General features: G+C 35.5%; 1 pseudogene; it reads left to right on the top strand.

Annotated features, from left to right (window-relative positions):
* Positions 1-4,322: 4,322 nt before the first annotated feature.
* Positions 4,323-4,957, top strand: LOC100752793 (annotated as a pseudogene).
* Positions 4,958-22,056: the final 17,099 nt, after the last annotated feature.

Consider the following 22,056-nt stretch of genomic DNA (forward strand, 5'->3'; position numbering starts at 1 on the left):
ATCAGACCACCATGCTTTTAAGTTAGAATTCAAGAACAACACAAATTGCAGAAAGCCTACCAACTCATGAAATTGAACAACATGCAATTTGTACAAGTCCTGGGTCACTTAACAATATCACTTACCAAAATTATATCATTTTCTCCTTCTCCTTCCACTACTTCTAAAATTCAGGTTCCTTTTCACTCTTATTATTATTACACACACACACACACACACACACACACACACACACACACACAAATACAAATGTGTACACACAAAGAAACACACCAATAAATATATAAATTCTAACATCTGTGATTATCCAGTGTTCTTTGTCTGTATGCTGACTATTTAGTATAGGATAACCAATTAGGAGCCACTTCCCTGGTAAGGCTGATAAAAAATATGTTGAAAAATTTTGTTTCCTGAAAACTTTTGTGTTTTACAAAAAGGAATGAATGAGATTAAGATTCAATGGCAGAATCTGTTTTTGGATGTTTTTAGTTACAACTGCCTTTTCTGTGATATTGTCATAAATTTTTCTCCTATGTAGACCAAAAGGTTTATAAATATTATTTTTCATTAATCTCCTTTTATACAATAAAAACTAAAGTATTATATTTGTGGATCTAAGTTACTGTTTCACAGGAACAAATTACAATCCAATTCCTTTTTCTTTTAACTGAAGAAATGCAGTTAGCATTTCTTTTAAAGGCATCAGATAGAAATGCTTTTAGATTCTTTTTCTTCTAAAATTGCCCCTATTTCACTACTCTTCTCAAGTGTACAATTCAGTGCATTAAGTATACTCTCAGAATTTTACAGCCATTAAATTTCTACTTTTAGAACACTTTTTATAAACTCCTCTTTAAGAATTTCATATCCAAATATCTGTCACTCATTTATTCCTTGTTCAAAGTTCTTTAACTCTTTTATATTGAAGGATTTTCTCACTTGTGACATCTAATGTGAATGAATTCATAAAGTATGTGGTCTTGGTTTTTGGATTCTTTCATTACATCTGATGTTTCCACAATTTCATTATGCTATAGTGAGAATAACTACTTTATTTTTAGATAAAAATATTGTATTTTATGGTTGTACCTCTTTTATGTACTCACTTATTAATTGATGTACATTGGTCTTTCTGGTATAAATGTTTGTGGAAGTACGTGTTTTCAATTTTTTTTTGGTTATATAGGAATGAGTTTCCAAGTTATATAGTAAGTACATCTTCAAGTTTTTGAGAAATTTCCACTTGGTTTTCTAAAAGAATTATAAAATTTTAGTTTGCATTATATTTTCCAATACTTAAGATTCTCCATTTTTCATTATATTATCGACTAAAATTTTAATTATTTTTTAATGTCTCATAAGATTGACCATTTCTCATTTGCTCAATGACAACTGCTGTAGGATCCCTGAGATGGCTCAGGAGGTAAAGGTAATTACTGACAAGGCCAATGATGACTTTAATTCAAACTATGGGCTTCACATAATGAAAAGAGAGAACTGAGTCAAACAAGTTGTCCTCTAACTTCTATATATACATATACACATAAAATAAACATGTAATTTTTAAAATGAATGCTTCAGATATTCCGTGTATAAATGGCTTCCCAGATTCATTGTTAAAATTTACTGGATTATATGTGTCATTTTCTTGTGAAAGTTCTTAAAATATATTAGAAATTGGGTATCTTATCAAAGGAAGATATGTAAATGTTTTCTATTTTATGTGTTTACCTCCACTTTCTTGAAGGTGTTGTAAATTCAAAAATAAAATATGTGTGTGCTGAGTATGCAGCTATTATATGTTTTCTTTTTAATGTGTTATATTTTAGCTATTTTATTTTTATTTTAAAATTTTTAAACTTTATTCAGATCTTGAGGCAAAAGTACAAATTCATTATTTCACATGTGGATAGTCAGTTTTGCTCAAACTATTGGTTCAAATTCATTGCAATCTTTGTGTAATCAATGATATAGGAATCTCTACATTTTAAGGCCTTTGCCTTTGCAAATTTCATTGGGTTCTAAAACAGTAGAAGACTGAGACTGGTAACTCTTTTAAAACTACATGAAGGCTGCTCTGTTATCCTGAATAATGGTTCGTTTTCCAAGACACGCCACGTTATTAGAGTCCTATTTTGCATACAAGAAGAATGACTTGAAAATTGGACCCTCTCTGTTGTTCTTATATCATATAAAAGAGAAAAACTAAGTTATAAAAAATAAAAATAACCACACACTAAACAAATCTGAGATTTGGTCCACAGGTTACAGATTATTTCACCTCCACAGCATCTTATACCCTCATCTATTGGATAATGTACCTCCAGCAAAATAACACTGTATTACACTGACAATGATAGAAAAAAGTGACCAACTACAAGAGAGCTTCACTGAAAAATCCCCTGAATCATGAATTCTAGGTGATGTTTTGAAATACTTTTTTCATAGATTGACAAATATTTTTGGTTGTGAGCCATCTCTCCAGCCCTAGATTGACAAATATTAACCAGAAGTATGTGCATGCTTGCACATTTGTTCCATTTCACACATGTGGATTTCCATGGGGAACTTGAAAGTGAATTCTCTCCTTCTGAAACGTGGATCAATGGATATAAATTGTTGTCATTATTATTGAATGTAAGTGCCTCTACCGATTGAGCAATCTTACTATTTGTATCCATAAGCATAAAATCTTTTTTTTACATCTAATCCCATCTGTAATTTTAAATACTGTTGCATGAAAACTAAATGACCCAGAGACAGATATTGGAGTTGAGGCTGAAGATCAGGGAAGCAAAGCAGCCAGCCACTAGCTCTCACCTCTAGCTCAGGCTGAAATGGCTGATCCAGGCATAGGTCACAAACTGTTGCCTCTCCTCAGTGTGGCTGGAGAACAATAAATGCCTGATACTGAATCTGTTCCTGTCTTAAATACCTCTCATGAGTCCTGGGATTAAAGGCATGAGCTATAATTCTCTTTTAGACTGATCCAATCTTGTGTAGAACTGGGTGGCCTTGAACCCACAGAGATCAGTTTACCTCTTACTCCTGAGTTCTAGGATTAAAGTGTGTACCACCAAGTCCTAGCTTCTGGCTGCTAGGAGTAAAGTTGTGTGTCAGCTTCTGACTTATTTTCTTTCTGAATCCTCAGGCAAATTTTAGTAAATCATAAATATTACTACGTAATACTTTATAATTTTAATCTATCTTATATTTGTTTAATTATATTTACTCTTAAGTATTTTGTCATTGATGAAGTAACTGTATGTTGAAATATTTTATTTTAATTTAATGACAATGTACAAGAATGCTGTTAATTTTATTTATAGATCTTGTGTTGCGTAAATTTAATCTTTTACTAGCTTTCATAAAATTTTCATTTCATAGTATCACCTACAGTGAAGACAACATCACTTGAAAACAGTTTTATGAGTTCCTATACACATTGAATGCCTTTTATCTTCTAAAAGTTCTTGACATAATATAAAATATACCATTGAATAAAATATTCATGGTGCCATTTTTCTTCCATTCCAGATATTGGGTGGAAAGTATGCAATATTGTAACATTAAATATGCACTCTGAGGATGTTATAGAGGCTCTTTAACAAATTGTCAATATTTACCTTTGTATTTATAGTTACCTTTCCTTCTCATTTAATGATCATGAGCTAGAATGCATATTGGCTTCTCTTTGTCTATATATTTGATATTTTACCTTTATTCTATAAGTATTATGTATTCCATTGATTATTTTATAATAATTAAACTTTACTTTTTTAGGATATGGATGTATGATGGTTTTTATTTATAACTTTATTGGCAAAAAAGGGGAGAACTTTAAACAACTTTAACACAGGGCACTGTAGCTGACCTTGTTTGGCCAAACAAGTCCCATTCTCAGTGTCCAATTAACTGTCTAGATGTACAATACTGAACCTGCATATTCAGTTTCCTTTATCAAGTACAGTGCTCACCTTTCAGGAAGTCTTTAAAACATAAATACTCATTAAAAACTGCATCAAACAGAAAGTATTTTTTGTATGAATTTGTTGTTCCTGGAAATTACACATGCCCAATGAAAACCAAAAGCTGGAGAAGCAGTTGCACTTCCTACAGGAGTGGACAGGTACAACAACAGTCATCTTCTGTAATGACCACTTTTCAATTTATCATCAACTACTCTGAATTTACTATGAGATGTAGTCAAAGTCAGAAGAGAGGATGCAGGGAGAGGATTCCTTTTTTTTGGAGGACAGTTGTCCTCCAGAATCATCGGAGGGAAGTAAACAACCTGTTGATTCTAGGTGGTAAAACAATTAATGTCCGTTTCAATTCATGTTGAGAAAGAAGATGAGATTTCATTAGAAGATCTAATTGAAAGAGAGTGTTCTGCCTTGGGTCCAAATGTTACCAAAATCACTCTAGAATCTTTTCTCGCATAGAAGAAAAGGAAAAGACAAGAAAAGATCGATAAACTTGAGCAAGATATGGAGAGATGGAAAGCTGACTTCAAAGCTGGGAAAGCTCTGGTGATCAGTGGTCGTGAGGTATTTGAATTTCGTCCTGAGCTGGTCAATGATGATGATGAGGAAACAGATGATAGTCGTTACATTCCGGGAGCAGGTGGTGATGAGGTGGATGATTCTGTGGGTGCAAATGACATAGATGTAAGCTTGTACATCCCAAGAGATATAGAAGAGAGAGGTATCACTGTAGCCAGTCTTGAAAGATTCAGCACGTATGCTTCAGATAAAGATGATAACAAATTAAGTGAAGCTACTGGGGATCGAGCTGAGAGTGATGAAAGAAATGATTTGGACGAGGACAACGGAAGTGGGGCACAAGAAAATGGGTCCATCGATGCTGTTCCTGTTGATGAAAATCTGTTCACTGGGGAAGATCTGGATGAACTAGAAGAAGAATTAAACGCACTGGATCTAGAGGAATGACACCAAACAAGTCAAGGAAGAAAATTAGGTCAGCTCACAGTGATCAACAAACTTTACTTTTTAAAGGTATTTTAATGATATGTATCTACAGGTTGACAATTTTAAAATGTTTTCTCTTGAGATTTTAAAGAAACCTTTGACCTTATCTTCTAGATTGCATACTTTACAACAAGTTTAATGTAATTTTGTAATTTTTCCTCTACATGCTACTCATTTGGACTCTCTAGCATCACATGGCAACTTGGCATGAATTATCTAGCTATGTGGATTATGTTCCTTCATGTATTTTAAATTGTATATTTTGTTGAGCATACAGAATATTATGTTTCCAAATAACTATTTCATACTTCATTTATTTTGATTAATTCACTGACTTTTGTTTCCAGATGTCTCCACACCCACACACACTTAAACCTTCTCTTTCCCCAGTATTCCCCCTACTTTTATATCTATGTTCCTAAAACAATCCATCTCTGAAAACAAAACTATTACTCATTGCTTCACTTAGTTACAACAATTAAAGAATTTGAGTTACTGTTTCAAAATTAAACAGCTTACAGAAAAGTCTTGAATTTTAATAAAAAGCACAATGTGGTATTGTCCATTCTGGCTCTCTTCAGGATATGGATATAGAGTAACCAAAAATGGCTTTACATACACTGTCAAACAAGTTAACTTATCAATTTATAAGTATACTAAACAATTCACAAACAGTAATAACTTTTCTCTTTCCATTCATTCCAGCTAGGGTTTATATGTTTGATAAAAGATAGAATTACCAGCCTTATATCTGTGCCTGCCACTCTGATGATGTTCAATATCCCAGTGGAGCAAACTTTAGTAGTGGTTTAGTATTTTCACATCAACAAAATAAAAATATTAAGCTATTGTCCTTTGAGCATTGAAAGAAGTGACAGTAAATGTCAAAGATAAGTACTTCAAGTGGCAATGACATTGCTTTTAGTTTTAATATTAGGAATAAATCTGCCAAATAGAGAAACATCCACAGTGTACAATAAGTGAATTTTGACAGAACAAATTGGTTTTCTTTCAACCATTGATGCTGTATTATCTAAAAAAAGGGGTTGCTTTGTAAAAGTATTGGGATGGCTTAGTGTTTCCTACAATCAAGTATAGCCTGTCTAAAAATCTCAGAAGCTCAAGGCAAAAGCACAACAGAAAGTGATAACTTTTGATTTGATACTGATCATAGGTGGCTTATCTATGGAGTTTTTTTTTTATTTTTGTCTGCTACCATATCTTTGATTAATGGTTACTATGAATATAACTCACCATGAACCCTTAAAGAGTAGTGTCCTTTAATAAACTTCCACACATTTTATTGTATTTTAACAAAATATCAAATACTTGGTCCTAGATATCTACCAGAGTTTCTTGCAAATAGTAGACATTTGGAACTGTGATTTGTATCAATAAAAGAACATTGAATTCATCATTTTAAAAGATTTTATATACCATTGGAGAAGACACTGTCATTTCATTGAAAATTTATTTGTTTCTTGTATGTAATATTTTCTACTGAGATACTATTTTAGAAGGTCCTGTGAGGAACATAAGAAATATTCAAAAGTAAGTAGTGTTCATTATTATCAAGTTAATTGATTCATTTTTCAATTCAAAAATTAAAATTTATGGAATAACTGGAATCAATATGCTTTAAGACATTCATGTGTATTAAAGCTAATTTAAATGTCATTATTCAAATGTTTTAAATTTCTAATAAAAATATATTTAGACTTATAAAAGTTGTAAAAATAGTAGATACTTCTTTGATATCATCATTTCTAAGACTCCTAATATCATCTCCTGTGACCAGATTGAAGCCTAGCCCAATTGTCATGAGAGATGCTTCATCTGAAACTGAAACAGTCATAGACCCCACAGTCAAACATTATGGTGAGTTTGGAGAATCCTGCAGAAGGTGGGGATAATAGATGGCAAGAGCCAGAGGGGTGAAGAGCACCACAAGAAAATCACAGAATCAACTAACCTGGTCTCATAGGAGCTCACAGAGACTGAACCAACAACCAGGGAACCTGCATGAGATTGACCTAGGCACTTGGAATATATGTTACAGTTGTGTAGCTTGGTCTTCTTGTGGGACTCCTAATACTGGAAACAGGGTCTGTCTCCAACTCTTGTACTGGCTTCTGGGACCTTATTCCTCATACTTGGACACCTTGCCCAGCCTTAATACTTTGGAAGAAGGTGTTTAGTCTTATTGGAACTTGATATGCAATGTTTTGTTGATACTCATGAAAGACCTGTCCTTTCCTAAACAGAAATGAAAGAGAAGTAAATTGGAGGGGGTGGGAACAGAGGAAGCATGGGGATAGGTATTTGGGAGGAGAGAAGGGAGGGGAACCTGTCACTAGGATATAAAATAAATAAATTTATAAAAAAGAAAAAATATTTTATACTTACAAAAGTTGTAAAAGTAGTATTTGTTATTGGTAATAAATGTTTTCCTAAAGGTGACATCTCACATACTAAAACCACAATAAAGCAAACTAGGAAAAATAATTTGGCTCAATATTAATTCGATATTTTTAAGACACAAGTGAATTTTGTTAATTTTATTCTTAATGTATTTAATTTAATTCAGGATGCAATTTATAAACCGTTCATTCTTTTTTGTCTATTTCATTTCTTCACCATTCCCATCATTATTTTTGTCTTTTAGAATTTGATTCCTATGATGAATATTGCTTAATTATTTCATATAATACTTTTCTATATGCAAAGGTGATCTACGTTTTTTTCAAGTGATTGCAGTAAAACTTACACATTTTTTGAATGTCACAATAATTTCCCCTCTCCCATCCCATTTGATATAAGTTTTTATGGACATCTGTCTGCCTCTTTCCATGTAAATTATGGGTTTTGTTGATGTTTTATTTGTGCTGCCCTGGAGGTGACTCCCTTATGTTTGATTTGAGGCTAGTTTTTATTCTATGGTGTGAGAGCTCAGATAGCTTCAAGAAAACTTCATTGATCCTTTCAATTTAAAATTCTTCCATGTAATATTTTTGGCAATATTTTTTCACTTGTTTTAACTTTATCTGTACCCTTCTGTTCCAAAAAGAAGCCTATATGTTTTCCTCCAGTTTCTGCTCCACCCCATACAAGTCCAGTGTCTCTATCTTCTAATATTTAGGAAAAATTTATTGCATAGTCTTTCTAAGAGCATTTTACAACCCAAAGGACCACTCTTACTTCCCTTCTTTCTGCTGAGATTTTCTAGATCTGCATTTGCTTACAACAAGACCCATCAATAGAAGCTATTTAACTAATTTTATGATTGGATTTATTTTTTTCTCATTCAACATATAATTAGTTTTTACTTTTGGATACTCATTCTCTTTCTGTGATGCTGAATAGATATTCCTTTCATGGATTATTTTCTTAAATTCCTTATTTGTATTTTATCAATATAATGTCATTTTTGTCTTTAGTATCAATAAAGTGAACACTGAATGAAAGTGAAGGAGAAGGAGAGGAATGAGGAAGGAAAGGGAGAGGGTGACTGTCTCTTTACACTAACAAAACATAAATAATTAATCATTTAAAGTTAAGTTCATGTGTCTTATATAACACATTTATAAGTGTTACAGGAAGAAAAATAACATACAAATGTGTTAAAATTTCTGTCCAAATCTGTGATTCTCAACTTGTGGGTCATGACCCCTTTGGGAGTCAAAATACTCATTCACGGGTGTCTGAAATAGCAATGAATTAATTTTATGGTTTATATCCATCACAGCTTTGGGAACTATTAAAGTGTCATAGCATTTGGAAGGTTTAGAACCACTGGCCTGAAAAAATCATAGTGTCACATGTGCATTGAGAGCATTTGTAGTTGTTGAAATACACTTTTTTTGTATACATTTAGAGCAATGAATGTTGATCCATTAAGGGAATAAAGTGTATATTATACGTTAACAACTTATTTATTTTACTACATTCTTTATTACAAAACGAAAACAATTGTGCTAATTCTCCCCTGTGTTATTATATTATATTATATTTAGTGTTTTATCTAAAATTACTGACAATAATTTTGAGTATCATTAAACTGACTAACTGGAAATATAAAGGATTTCTGAACTTTCAGAAGAGAACATAAGTATAATTGACATTAAGTAAAGAAACTATAAAATACAACTCAGCATACTAATTCAAAGGAAACGAAATTGTTAGGTGATAATATTACTTAGAACTAAGTGACAGATTATCAAGTGGCTATTTTCCAATATTGCTGATGGCACTAAACTTTGTTCAGGGAAAACATTCTTTGAGTTGCATTAGCTGTGCCTGATGCCAAAAATTCATCTTTTTTTAACCAAAGGGCATACACATGTAATAGGTTTTCTATTCGATTTAAATCTTGGTATAAGTGTTATGTGTGAGAGAGATCAAGTGCACAAGAGGCAGAGACAGAGAGAGTGCCACTGAAAATTTTGTTCAGCATTTTATATCCATTACAGTCTTAAACCTTCTTTGTGGAAATCATTTCCTTTGTATAGGCATCGTATGTGTTGTTACTAAACTTAGAAAATTACAAGCAGAATTTCAGAATAATTTGCCCCTCATATTGTGGTCTCCTTATCAGATCTGGAATATGGTTTGTTTATTCAAGTCAAGAGAATATGCTGTGACTCCTGTGTCTTCTTGCTGCTCTCTGTTCTTTTAATTTTTTATTTGAATTAGAAAGATTATTTTACATGTCAATCACTGTTCCTTCTCCCTTGTTGCTCTCTTTTTATTCCTCTTGATGAGAACTGACAAATTACATGAGAGAAAATCTCCGGTGAAATGAATATGACTCAAATATCTTTGTTGTCTACAGAAAACAAAGGACAGCTCATAGCACTTCTACTGTTTAAATTGCAGTCACTCAATATGTTCTTTCTTGTTGTTCTTAAAACTAGGACAATCTATACTTCAACTTCTCGCATCACTCCGACATATCAAATCACCTTTTGAATATTCTTCCACTTCCTTTTAAATATATATATATATATATATAGTATATTATATATTCCACCTTTTAATTCTCTCTCTCTCTCTCTCTCTCTCTCTCTGTGTGTGTGTGTGTGTGTGTGTGTGTGTGTGTGTGTGTGTGTGCAAACATGTGTGCGCGTGTATTATGTGGTAGTGTTCTTTTTATTGAAACATGGTCTTACACAAATTTGTGTGTAGCTCCACATATGAACTCTACCTCATTTTCCTTTTATTACCCTTGTGAGTTCATGAACTGCAGATTACATAATCTATATCACATCTTGTTATATTTTATTTTGTAATGTAATCCGACTTTGAGTTAAATAAGCAAGTTGTATCTTTATAGATTAATTATATTTTTCAAATATGTTCTCCTTTTAAACTTTAAGACTGTATACGTTCTAATATTCTTCTTAGTATGATGTCTTATTTGCCTTTTTCTGCTGAGTAGTACCCCGTTGTGTCAATGTACCACATTTTCTGTATCCATACTTTGGTTGTGGGGCATCTGGGTTGCTTCCAGCTTCTGGTTATTACAAATAATGCAGCTATGAACGTAGTTGAACAGATGTCCTTGTGGTATGATTGTGCATCCTTTGGGTGCATGCCTAAGAGTAGAGTTGCTGGATCTTGAGGTAGACTGGTTCCCATTTTCCGGAGGAACCACCATACTAATTTCCAAAGTGGCTGTACAAGTTGGCACTTCCACCAGCAAAGTAGAAGCATTCCCCTTTCTCCACATCCTCTGCAGAATAAACTGTCATTGGTGTTTTTGATTTTAGCCATTCTAAAAGGGGTAAGATGGTATCTCAGAGTTGTTTTGATTTGCATTCCCCTGATGGCTAAGATTGCTAAACAATTTCTTAAGTGTCTTTCAGCCATTTTAGATTCCTCTATTGAGAATTCTCTGTTTAATTCTGTACCTTGCATTATGAATGAATTATTTGGTGTTTTGGTGACTAGCTTCTAGAGATCTTTGTACATTTTGGAGATCAGCCTTCTGTCTGATGTTGAGTTGGTGACAATCTTTCCCCATTCTGTGGCCTGCTGTTTTGTCTTATTGACTAAGTCTTTTTCCCTTACAGAAGCTTCTCAGTTTCAGGAGGTACCATTTATTAGTTGCCAATCTTAGTGTCTGTGCTACTGTTGTTATGTTCAGGAAGTGGTCTCCTGTGCCAATTCATTCAAGGGTCCCTCCCACTTTCTCTTCTAAGAGGTTCAGTGTGGCTGTATTTACGTTGAGGTCTTTGCTCCATTTGGACTTAAGTTTTATTTATGGTGATTCATATGGATCTATCTGCAGTTGTCTACATATCTGCATCCAGTAATGCTAGTAGCATTTGTTGATGATGCTTTCTTTTTTCAATTGTATAAATTTAGCTTATTTGTCAAAAATTATGGGTTCATAGGTGTGTGGGTTAATATGAGGTTTTTCAATACCATTCCATTGCTCTACCTGTCTACTTTTGTACTAATACCAAGCTGTTTTCAGGACTATGGCTCTATAATAGAGCTTAAAGTTAGGGATGATGATGACTCCAGAAGTTGTTTTAGTATACTGGGTTGTTTTGGCTATCCTGGTCTTTTTTGTTTTTCCATATAAAGCTGAGTATTGTTCTTTCAAGGACTGTGAAGAAGTTTGTTGGGAATTTGATGGGGATTGCATTTATGTGTAGATTGGTTTTGCAAGATTGCCAATTTTTAGTGTGTTGATGCTACCTATCAAGAACATGAGATATTTTTCCATTTTCTGGAATGTTCTTTAATTACTTTCTTTAAATACTCAAGGTTCTTACTACATAGGTCTTTCACTTGTTTGGTTATTATTATTCCAAGATATTTTATGCTGTTTGTGGCTATTGTGAAGGATGATGTTTCTCTGATTACTTTTTTCTCCATTATTTATTTAAATTAGAAACAAGATTGTTTTACATGTCCCTTCCCTCCTCCCATCCACCCCACTAACACCCTACCTATCCCATACCATTTCTGCTCCCCAGGGAGGATTAGGACTTCCATGGGGTTCTTCAGGGTCTGTTATATCATTTGGGATAGGGCCTAGGCCCTCTGCCAGTGTCTAGGCTGAGGGAGTATCCCTCTATTCAAAATGGGCTCCCAAAGCACATTCCTATGCTAGGGATAAGTACTGATATACTATAAGAGGCCCCATAGACTTCTGAGGCCTCCCCACTGATACCCACATTCATGGGGTCTAGATCAGTTCCATGCTGGTTTCCCAGTGATCAGTCTGGGGTCCAAAGAGCTCCCTCTTGTTCAGGTCTGCGGTTTCTGTGGGTCTCACCAGCCTGGTCTTCACCCATTTGCTCATCACTCCTCCTTCTCTGCAACTGGATTACAGTTCAGTTCAGTGGTTAGCTGTTCTATCTCCATTAGCTGCTGGATGAATGCTCTACTATGGCATATAAGATAGTCATCAATCTCATTATCAGGGGAAGGCATTTAAGGTAGCCTCTCATCTATTGTTTAGATGGTTAGTTGGTATCATCCTTCTAAAACTCTGGACATTTCCATAGTGCCTGATTTCTCTTTAAACTTGTAATGGCTCCCTCTTTGATGGTATCTCTTATTTTGCTCTCCTCTATTCTTTCCATTACACAACCTTCCTATACCCTTATGTCCTTCTCACCCCTCCTCCTCTCCCCTTCTCATTCTTCTAGCTCCCTTTCCCATCCCCACACGCTCCCAATTTGCTCAGGAGATCCTGTCCCTTTCCCCTTCTCTGGGGGACCATGAATGTCTCTCTTAGAGTACTCCATGTTGTCTAGCTTCTCTAGTGGTGGGGATTGTAGGCTGGTAATCCTTACTCTATGTCTAAAATCCATATATGAGTGAGTGCATACCATCTTTGTCTTTTTGACTGGTTTACCTCACTCAGAATTATTTATTCTAGTCCCATCCATTTGCCTGAGAATTTCAAGACTCCATTGATTTTTTCCACTGAGTAGTACTCCATTGAGTAAATGTACCACATTTTCTGTATCCATTCTTCAGTTGAGGGGCACCTAGGTTGCTTTCAGTTTCTGGCTATTACAAATAATGCTTCTATGAACATAGTTGAAAAGATGTCATTGTTGTATGATTGTGCCTATTTGGGGTATATGCCTAAGAGGGGAATTGCTGGAACTTCTGGTAGACTGATTTCCATTTTCCTGAGGAATCAGCATACTGATTTCAAAAGTGGATGTTGAAGTTGTTAGCTATCCCACCGGCACTGGAGGAGTGTTCCCCTTTCTCCACATCCTCTTCAGCATAAGTTATCATTGGTGTTTTTGATTTTAGCCATTCTAAGAGGAGTAAGATGGTATCTCAGAGTTGTTTTGATTTGCATTTCCCTGATGGCTAACGATGTTGAACACATTCTTATGTCTCGTTTTGCCATTTTAGATTCCTCTATTGATAATTGTCTATTTAGTTCTGTACCCTAATTTTAATTGGACTATTTGGTGTTTTGGAAAATAGCTTCCTGATTTCTTTGTAAATTTTGGAGATTATCCTTCAGTCAAATTTGGGGTTATAATGAATATATTTTCACATTTTGTGGGCTGCCGTTTTGACTTCTGATTTCTCTGATTTCTTTCTCAGCCCTCTAGTCAACTGTAAATAGTAAGGCTACTGATATTTTTGAGTTAATCTTGTATCCTGACATTTTGCTGAATGTGTTTATCAGCTGTAGGAGCTCCCTGGTAGAGTTTTTCAGGTCACTTATTTAAACTATCATATAATCTACAAACAGTGAAAGTTTGACTTTTTCCTTTCCAATTTGTATCCCCTTGATCTACTTTTCTTCTCTCATTGCTCTAGCTACAACTTCAAGTACAATATTGAAGTGATATGGAGAGAATGGACAGCTTTGTCTTGTTCTTGATTTTAGAGGAATAGCATTTAGTTTCTCTCCATTTAGTTTGATGTTGGCTGTTGGTTTATTGTATATTGCTTTTATTATGTTCAGGTATGTTCCTATTATGCCTGATCTCTCCATGTCCTTTATCATGAAGTGGTGTTGGATTTGTCAAAGGCTTTTTCAACATCTTGTTTTTCTTTTTCAGTTGGTTTATATGGTGGATTACACTGATATATTTTCCTATGCTGAAACAATCCTGCATCCCAGGGATGAATCCTACTTGATCATGGCGGATGATTTTTCTGATATGTTCTTGGATTCGGTTTGCAAGTATTTCATGAGGGATATTGTTCTGTAGTTCTTTTTCTTAGTTGTTTCTTTTTGTGGCTTGGGTAGCAACATAACTGTAGCCTCATAAAAAGGGTTTGACAATGAACTTTCTGCTTCTATTGTGTGGAACAATTTGAAGAGTATTAGCTCTTCTTTGAATTTCTGGTAGAATTCTGCACAGAGTTGTAGGAGTTCCCTGGTAGAGTTATTCAGGTCATTTAGGTAAACTATCCTATCATCTGCAAGTAGTGAGATCGTAACTTCTTCCCTTCCGGTTTTTATCCCCTTGATCTCCTTTTGTTGTCTTTCTTTCTCAAGTTTGTCTCCTCCTCCTCCTGTTGGCGGCTTCCCCGATCCCCACCCCCCGCCGGCCTCCACTTCCCCCGCTGCCCCTTAGCCCGCCCGGCCCGAGAACGAGCACCAGGTGGGCCGGCACGAGAACAAACACCAAGTGAGCCGGCCTGGAGCCCTGCCCCTGAGCCCCCGCCCGATGAGCTGTCCCAAGGTCTCCGCCCCCAAGGTCAGCCATCTGGACTCGGAGGGAGGGGGAATTGAGTCTGTTGTACCAGACACCAGACCTTGAGAATATGCTGATCTGGAATGGCTCTGTGTCTCATTTGAACCATCCAATAGAAATGATTCTGTATTTCGCCTCATTTGAAAGACTCTGTGTTTCACCTCATTTGAATAACTCTGTACTTTGCCTCATTTGAATAACCCTGTATAGCGCCTCATTTACATTGACCAATGGGAATAGCTCTGTACAATGCCTCATTAGAATTATCCAATAGAATCCCTGCTCCTAGCTTGCGCCTTTTTCCCTATATAAGGACCCCTTTCCCTTGGCTCGGGGCACTTGGCCTCACAGAAGTTAAGTCGCCCGGGTACCCGTATCTCCAATAAAGCCTCTTGCGGTTTTGCATCCAAGTTCGTGGTCTCGCTGATTCCTGGGTGCGGGTCTCCCTCTACGAAAGTACCTCTTCGGGGTCTTTCAATTGCAATAGCTAGACACTCATGCACAATACTGAAGAGATACGAAGAGAGTGGACAGCCTTGTCTTGTTCCTGATTTTAGAGGAATTTCGTTGAGTTTCTCTCCATTTAGTTTGATGTTGGCTGCTGATTAGCTGTATATTGCTTTTATTATGTTCAGGTATGTTCTTATTATTCCTTAACTCTCTGAAACCTTTATCACGATGGGTGTTTTGGAATTTTTCAAAGGCTTTTTCAGCATCTAATGAGATGATCATGTGGTTTTTCTTTCTGATATTGTTTCTGTGGTAGTTTACCTTGATGTATTTTTGTATGTTGAACAATCTCTGCACCAGTATGGATTCTGTCTTCATATCCATTCTGTTAGCCTATGTCTTTTTATAGGTGAGGTAAGACCATTGATATTGAGGGATATTAATGACCTTTGGTAGTTGATTCTTATTTGTTTTGGATTTGTTTTTGGTGGTGGTATTGTGTGTGAGTTTTTCCCCTATTTCTGGATTTTGGTAAAGTGTGATTATCTATTGCCTATGTTCATGTGAGTATAGTTAAATTTCTTGGGTTGGAGCTTTCCTTCCACAACTTTCTGTAGGGCTGTATTTGTGGATATGTATTGTATAAATCTGTTTTTTTCATGGAGCATTTTGCTTTCCCCATCTATAGTGATTGAGAATTTTGCTGTATATAGTAGTCTGGGATGGCATCAGTGGCTGTTATTGTTTGTAGAACATCTATGCACAACCTTTGGGTTTTCAGAGTTTCCATGGAGAAGTCAGATATAATTCTGATAGGTTTGCATTTATATGTTACTTGGCCTTTTTCCTTTGCTGCTCTTCATTCTGTAGGTTTGGTGTTTTGATTATTATGCGTCGAGGGGACTTCTTTTTGTGGTCCAGTCTATTTGGTGTACAGTAAGCTTCTTGTACTTTCATTGTCATTATTTCCTTCTTCAGGTTGGAAAAGTTTTCTCCTATAATTTTGTTGAATATGTTTTCTGCACCTTTGACCTGTGGTTCTCGGCCTTCTTTTGTGCCTGTTATTCTTATGTTTGGACTTTTCACAGTGTCCCATATTTCCTGGGTATTTTGTGTTAAGGATTTCATGGATTTAAGATTTTTCTTTTGTCAATGAATCTATTTCCTCTAATTTATGCTCAGCACCTGAGATTCTCTCTTCCATCTCTTGTATTCTGATGGTTATATTTGCATCTGTAGTTCCTGATTGTTTCCCAGCTTTTCTCTTTCCAGCAATCTCTCAGTTTGTGTTTTCTTTATTGTCTCTATTTCATTTTTCAGGTCTTGAATTGTTTGAATTGTTTCCTTCATGTGTTTGATTGTTTTTTCTTGGCTTTCCTTGTATTCTTTAAGAAATTTGTTGATTTCTTGCGATTTTCATTTTGTTTTTTCTTTCATTTATTTAGGGATTTTCTCATATCCTCTTTGACAGTCACTATCATTTTCATGAAGTTGTTTATAAGGTGATTATTTCTGCTTCATCTGTGATGGGATGCCCAGGCCTTGTTGGTGTAGAATTCCTAGACTCTGGTGTTGTCATATAAGTCTCTCTGTTGTTGGATGTGTTCTTATATTATCATTTTCCCATCTCTTCTTCCAGTGGGTACAAGTGGGGTCTTTCCCTCTCCTCTCTCTCTCTCTTGGAGTGTGGACAGGAAAGACAGGAATGGCAGGCATGGAAATTGAATAATGTCCAATTGCACCAACCCTGGGTCCAGGAAGAAATAAAAAAGGAGAGATTATAGACTTCCTAAAATTCAATGAGAATGAGGCCAAAACATACACAACATCATTAGCCATTAGGGAAATGCCAATCCAAACAATTCTAAGATACCATCTTACACCTGTCAGAATGGCTAAAATCAAAAGCATAATGACAGTTTATGTTGGAAAGGATGTGGAGAAAGGTAAACACTCCTCCACTGATGGTGGGAGTGCCAACTCATACAGCTACTTTGGAAATCAGTTTGGTGACTCCTCAAGAATATGGGAATCAGTCTACCACAAGATCCAGCAATTCTACTATTAGGCATATACCCTAAAGAAGCACATTAATACAAGGACATCTATTCAACGATGTTCATACCAGCACTATTTGTAATAGCCAGTAACTGGAAGCAGCCTAGATGCCCCCAACTGAAGAATGGATAAAGAAAATGTGGTACATTTACACAATGGAGTACTACTCAGCAGAAAACAATTGGAATCTCGAAATTTGCAGGAAAATGGATGGAACTAGAAGAAACCATTCTGAGCGAGGTAACCCAATCACAAAAAGACAAATATGGTATGTCCTCACTCATATGTGGATTTTAGACATAGAGTAAAGGGTTACCAGCCTACAACCCACACTGCCAGAGAAGATAGTAAACAAGGAGTACCCTAAAAGTGACATATATGGTCCCCTGGAGAAGAGGTAGGGTCAAGAAATCTTGAGCAAATTGGTAGCATGAAAAGAGGGGGGAGGGAGATAGGAGAATTCAAAGGGGAGAAGAGGAGGGGTGTAGAGGACTTGAGGGAAAAGGAAGTTTGAGTCAGGGGAAGATTAGAATATAACAAGAATGGAGATACCATAATAGAGTGAGACATTTTAGGTTTACAGAGAAATCAGGCACTAGGGAAATGTCTAGAGATCTACAAAGATGACACCACCTAACAATCTAAGCAACAGAGGAGAGACTACTTTAAATGCCCTCCCCTGAAAATGAGATTGATGACTGACTTATATGCCACCACATAGACCTCATCCAGAAGCTGGTGGAAATAGAAGCAGATATCTACAACTAATCACTGAACTGAACCAGAATCCAGATGCAGAGAAGGACTAGTGAAGAGCAAAGGGGTCCAGACCAGGCTGTTTATACCCACAGAAATAGCTGACCTGAACATCGGGGAACGCTTGTTTCCCAGAATGATAGCTGGGATACCAAGATGGGACTGATCCAGACCCCAGGAACATGGGTTTCAGTTAGGAAACCTCATAAATCTATGGGACCTCCCGTAGTAGTTCAGTGCTTATCCCTAGCATAGTTGTGGACTTTGGGAGTTCATTCCACATAGAGGAATGATCCCTGAGCCAAGACACACGGGGGGGTGGGGTGGGGGGTGAGCCTAGCCCCTATGCCAAAGATATGAGTGACTCTGATGACACCCTATGGAAGGCCTCACCATCCAGGGGAAGCAGAAAGGATATATGATAGGTAGGATTATAGTTGGGGGGATTGGTAGGGGAGGAGGGGAGGGAGAGGGAACTGGGATTGCCATGTAAAACAATCTTGTTTCTAATTGAAATAAAATAATCTGCAAAAAAATTGATGAAAGGTAGTAAAATCATTAGACACATAGATAATCTACAAGAACTAATATATTAGAAAACAGCATATTCTAATGTACAACTAATACATGATATAGTAATAAGCCTTTTGTTACATATAGTAAACAAGAAAGCAATTGAATCAGTGAGATAGTATTTACTTTTTACTTGCAATGTTTTACTACCATATGCTGAGTGTATATAATAAAGGTTTTCACTGTTATTTTCATACATGTACAGATTGTATTTTGATGATATTCATATTTCCTGTTACCCTTTCCTATTCTTTTAACATTCCTTGTAATTCTTTTCCCCTTTCCCTTCTGAACTACTGCCCTTTCAGATTTGCATATATGTGTGAAGGAGAATATTGATGTATGTCTGTGTGTGACCTACGGATTTTATTATGGTTGGTTATAAGAGCATCCCTGGGAGTTTAATTACATGAACATGTGCACCTTAACAGGTGATTCACCACAGAATAAAATGTCTGTTCCTCCCACTTTATCTTTAGCTACAAATAAGCATGGTGACTCATGACCCCCTTCACATTCCATGATAATATATCAACAAGGTAATTTTGTATTGATTTTGTTCAGAGAGTCAGAGCTTCTGAGATTTTATAAGTGCCATAGCCACATCACACAGAGAAGTAGTATAGAAAACCTCTCTCACACCTTCTGGTGCTTAAATTCATGTGTTCTTTTATTTGTATTGTTCTCTTTACCTTGAAGGGGTTAATAAACTTGTTGTATTTGTTGCTGAACATTCAAGAGTCATTTCTTCTCTGCTCTTTGACCACTTATGACGCTTTTCGGTCACTGCTGACCACTACAAAAAGAAGCTTCTCTCACAAAAGCTGACAGCAACACTATGCTGTGGACAGGAATATATATATATATATATATATATATATATATATATATATAATATATATTTGGCAGGCAAATCATACCAATTCAACAGCAGTAGCTTCCCCATTGGGACTTTTGACCTCTCCAAACACAGGCTTTTGACTGAATTTATCACATCAGGCATAAATTCCTTCATGTGGAGAAGATGCCAAATCCAATCAGAAAGTAATTGGAATTTTGATTGGCCTGATCTTGTTCAGGTCAGATGCTACATTGTGAGTGCATGTGTGCAGCAGAACTGCCATGCTAAGAAAATATTGTTAACAGCAGTCCTTCCTCTCCAGCCTCTGGTTATTATGATATTGCCACTCAGTCCTCCATAATGATCACTAAGCCATAGGGCAATGGTATGGTATACATGTGCCATGTAAGCCTGAATTTTCCACAATCACTTGCCCTCTGCACTTTGGCCAGTTGGAAGGATTTCTTGATGAGCTCTTTGCATTCCAATTAGCAAAACAAATTCCAATCAACATTTTTTTCTGCTCTGTCATTATACTTTTGTATCAAGACTTCCAATAACAAAAGACTATAGACTGGGTGGCAAAAACTTTATCTTAAATGTCCGAGGACTAGTAAGTCCAAGATAATGGTACTGCTTTATTTATTAGATCATAATAGCTATGTATTTACATTGCAAATAGCCTACATCTTCCTGTCAGAGAAAAGACTTCTTTCTAGAATGGTGTTAATGATGTCTGATTAGGGACCCACCACTGTGACCTCATGTAAACTTTATCAAATGTTTTTAGGTATTTCTCCAAATATATACCATTGGGGTTACAAATTCATTTCTTTAATACTCTTTTTCAAACATAGGAACATGAAAAATTATTTTATGAGCTATGCTGACTAATATGAGTGTATTTGGAAAATAAATCTTAGGTATAACTAAATTTAAAACATTCAAAATACTTCTGTAAAATCAGATTCGAATGTTGTTTTTTAGCAAATGAGATTTAGCCAGAGAATTTTGGAAGGAAAGTAAATTCTCAGCTGATGACAGGCATAAAATAATCATGTCTTTCTTCCTTTCTACTTCAAAACTTTCTGTCTTAATCTACTACCTTCAAGTTTCAACCAAAAAAAAAAAAGAAAGAAAACCAAATGTAACAAAACAAACATGTTCCCGAAACCACAAACCAAAACACAAAAACACATTAAAAGAGACAAAAGCAAAGGAAAACATAAATGTGCAAATGGTAAACATAAGGACTTTTCCATCTTACTATGACAAATTCCAGCCAGGACAATTACAACTTGGTCAATCATGGAAACGTGACAGGTGATCAATTTTCTTTTGATTCTAACTTCCTTCAAGATTCAATGCAAAATACATTTTCAAACAAGGTTGCTTTTCTTGCAGACTTTCATTAAAACACACGAAAATGTCACGTGTGGTATCACATGCCTTTAATCCCAACACTCAGGAGGCAGAGGCAGGTGAATGTCTGAGTTTCGAGCCAGCCTGGTCTACAGAGTGATTTCCAGAACAGCCTGGAATATACAGAGAAACCCTGCCTCAACAAACGACAAACAAATAAACAACACCCCAACAACAACTAAAACAATAAAGCAGATGAAAAGGTGACTTCATTCTACAGTATTGTTACCAATATAACATATTGAAAATGGTTAGATAAGATAGGAAATAAGAGAAATATCCCCTACAGCCAAAATTGTTTAGTATAGAAAAAGGCTGTTGTTTGTCCAGCATCTGTTATTGAAAAAAACAGTGCTGATAATATATGCTGGCAATAGTTGGTGTTGCTGTCACTGCCGACAGGCTTCTGGGGAAGAAGCTGATCTAAAGAAAATCATTCCCAATTACATGCAGTGAAGTACATTTGTGAGAAGTGCACAGGGATTTAGCTATGTGACTCATATTAATATTAATGGGCTTCATGCAGCAAATTCCCTATGCAGTATTTTGTAAAAGTACCCAAGAGAGTTTACAAAGAGGCATTATTTTGCCATATATGCATCATTTGACTACAAATCATCATGATTATTGGAGTAATTTATAAAAGAGAAATATTGTTTTAGAATTCTAATATTTCATCCTTTGCTGTATAAAAATGGTGTGCCTTCTGTCAATTGTAGCTTGAGTAGGGATTACGATAGTGGCACAAGTTGATATTTTCAAAAAGTAAAGAATATGAATTTTGGGTGTTAGGTACCACATATCATCATGTGAGAGAATTATAAATTAATGCTTGTCATTTCTTTCTGATATGTGAAGTGAAAAGTTTTCAGCCATAGCACTTACCCAAGAATCACTTTTGGTTATATAACTAAGTCAAATGCTTCAAACACAAGAATAGGAACAAAAAAGTTTTAACAACTATATTGATAAATGTGAATATATTTGGAAACTGAAATCATAGGTCTTACATATCCCAAGATTGTATTTATGGAACATTTTTAGCAAGTAATTGGATAATATATGGAACACTGTATTTTAGAATAGCTGTGCAAATAAACAAGTTAAGATTAAATGAAATTTTAATGTGATCAGAAGTACATTTTTAAATTCCTCCTCAATAATTTTACTGATTCTATTTCTATTTGCTACAGCACAGTTTCAGTGAAGAGGAGAAATTTATGTACCTGAGAATTTAAAAGTTACTCAATTTAAATTTTAGTGCTAACTC

Source organism: Cricetulus griseus, chromosome X (genome assembly GCF_003668045.3).
Source record: "Cricetulus griseus strain 17A/GY chromosome X, alternate assembly CriGri-PICRH-1.0, whole genome shotgun sequence".
NCBI classification, from domain to species: domain Eukaryota; kingdom Metazoa; phylum Chordata; class Mammalia; order Rodentia; family Cricetidae; genus Cricetulus; species Cricetulus griseus.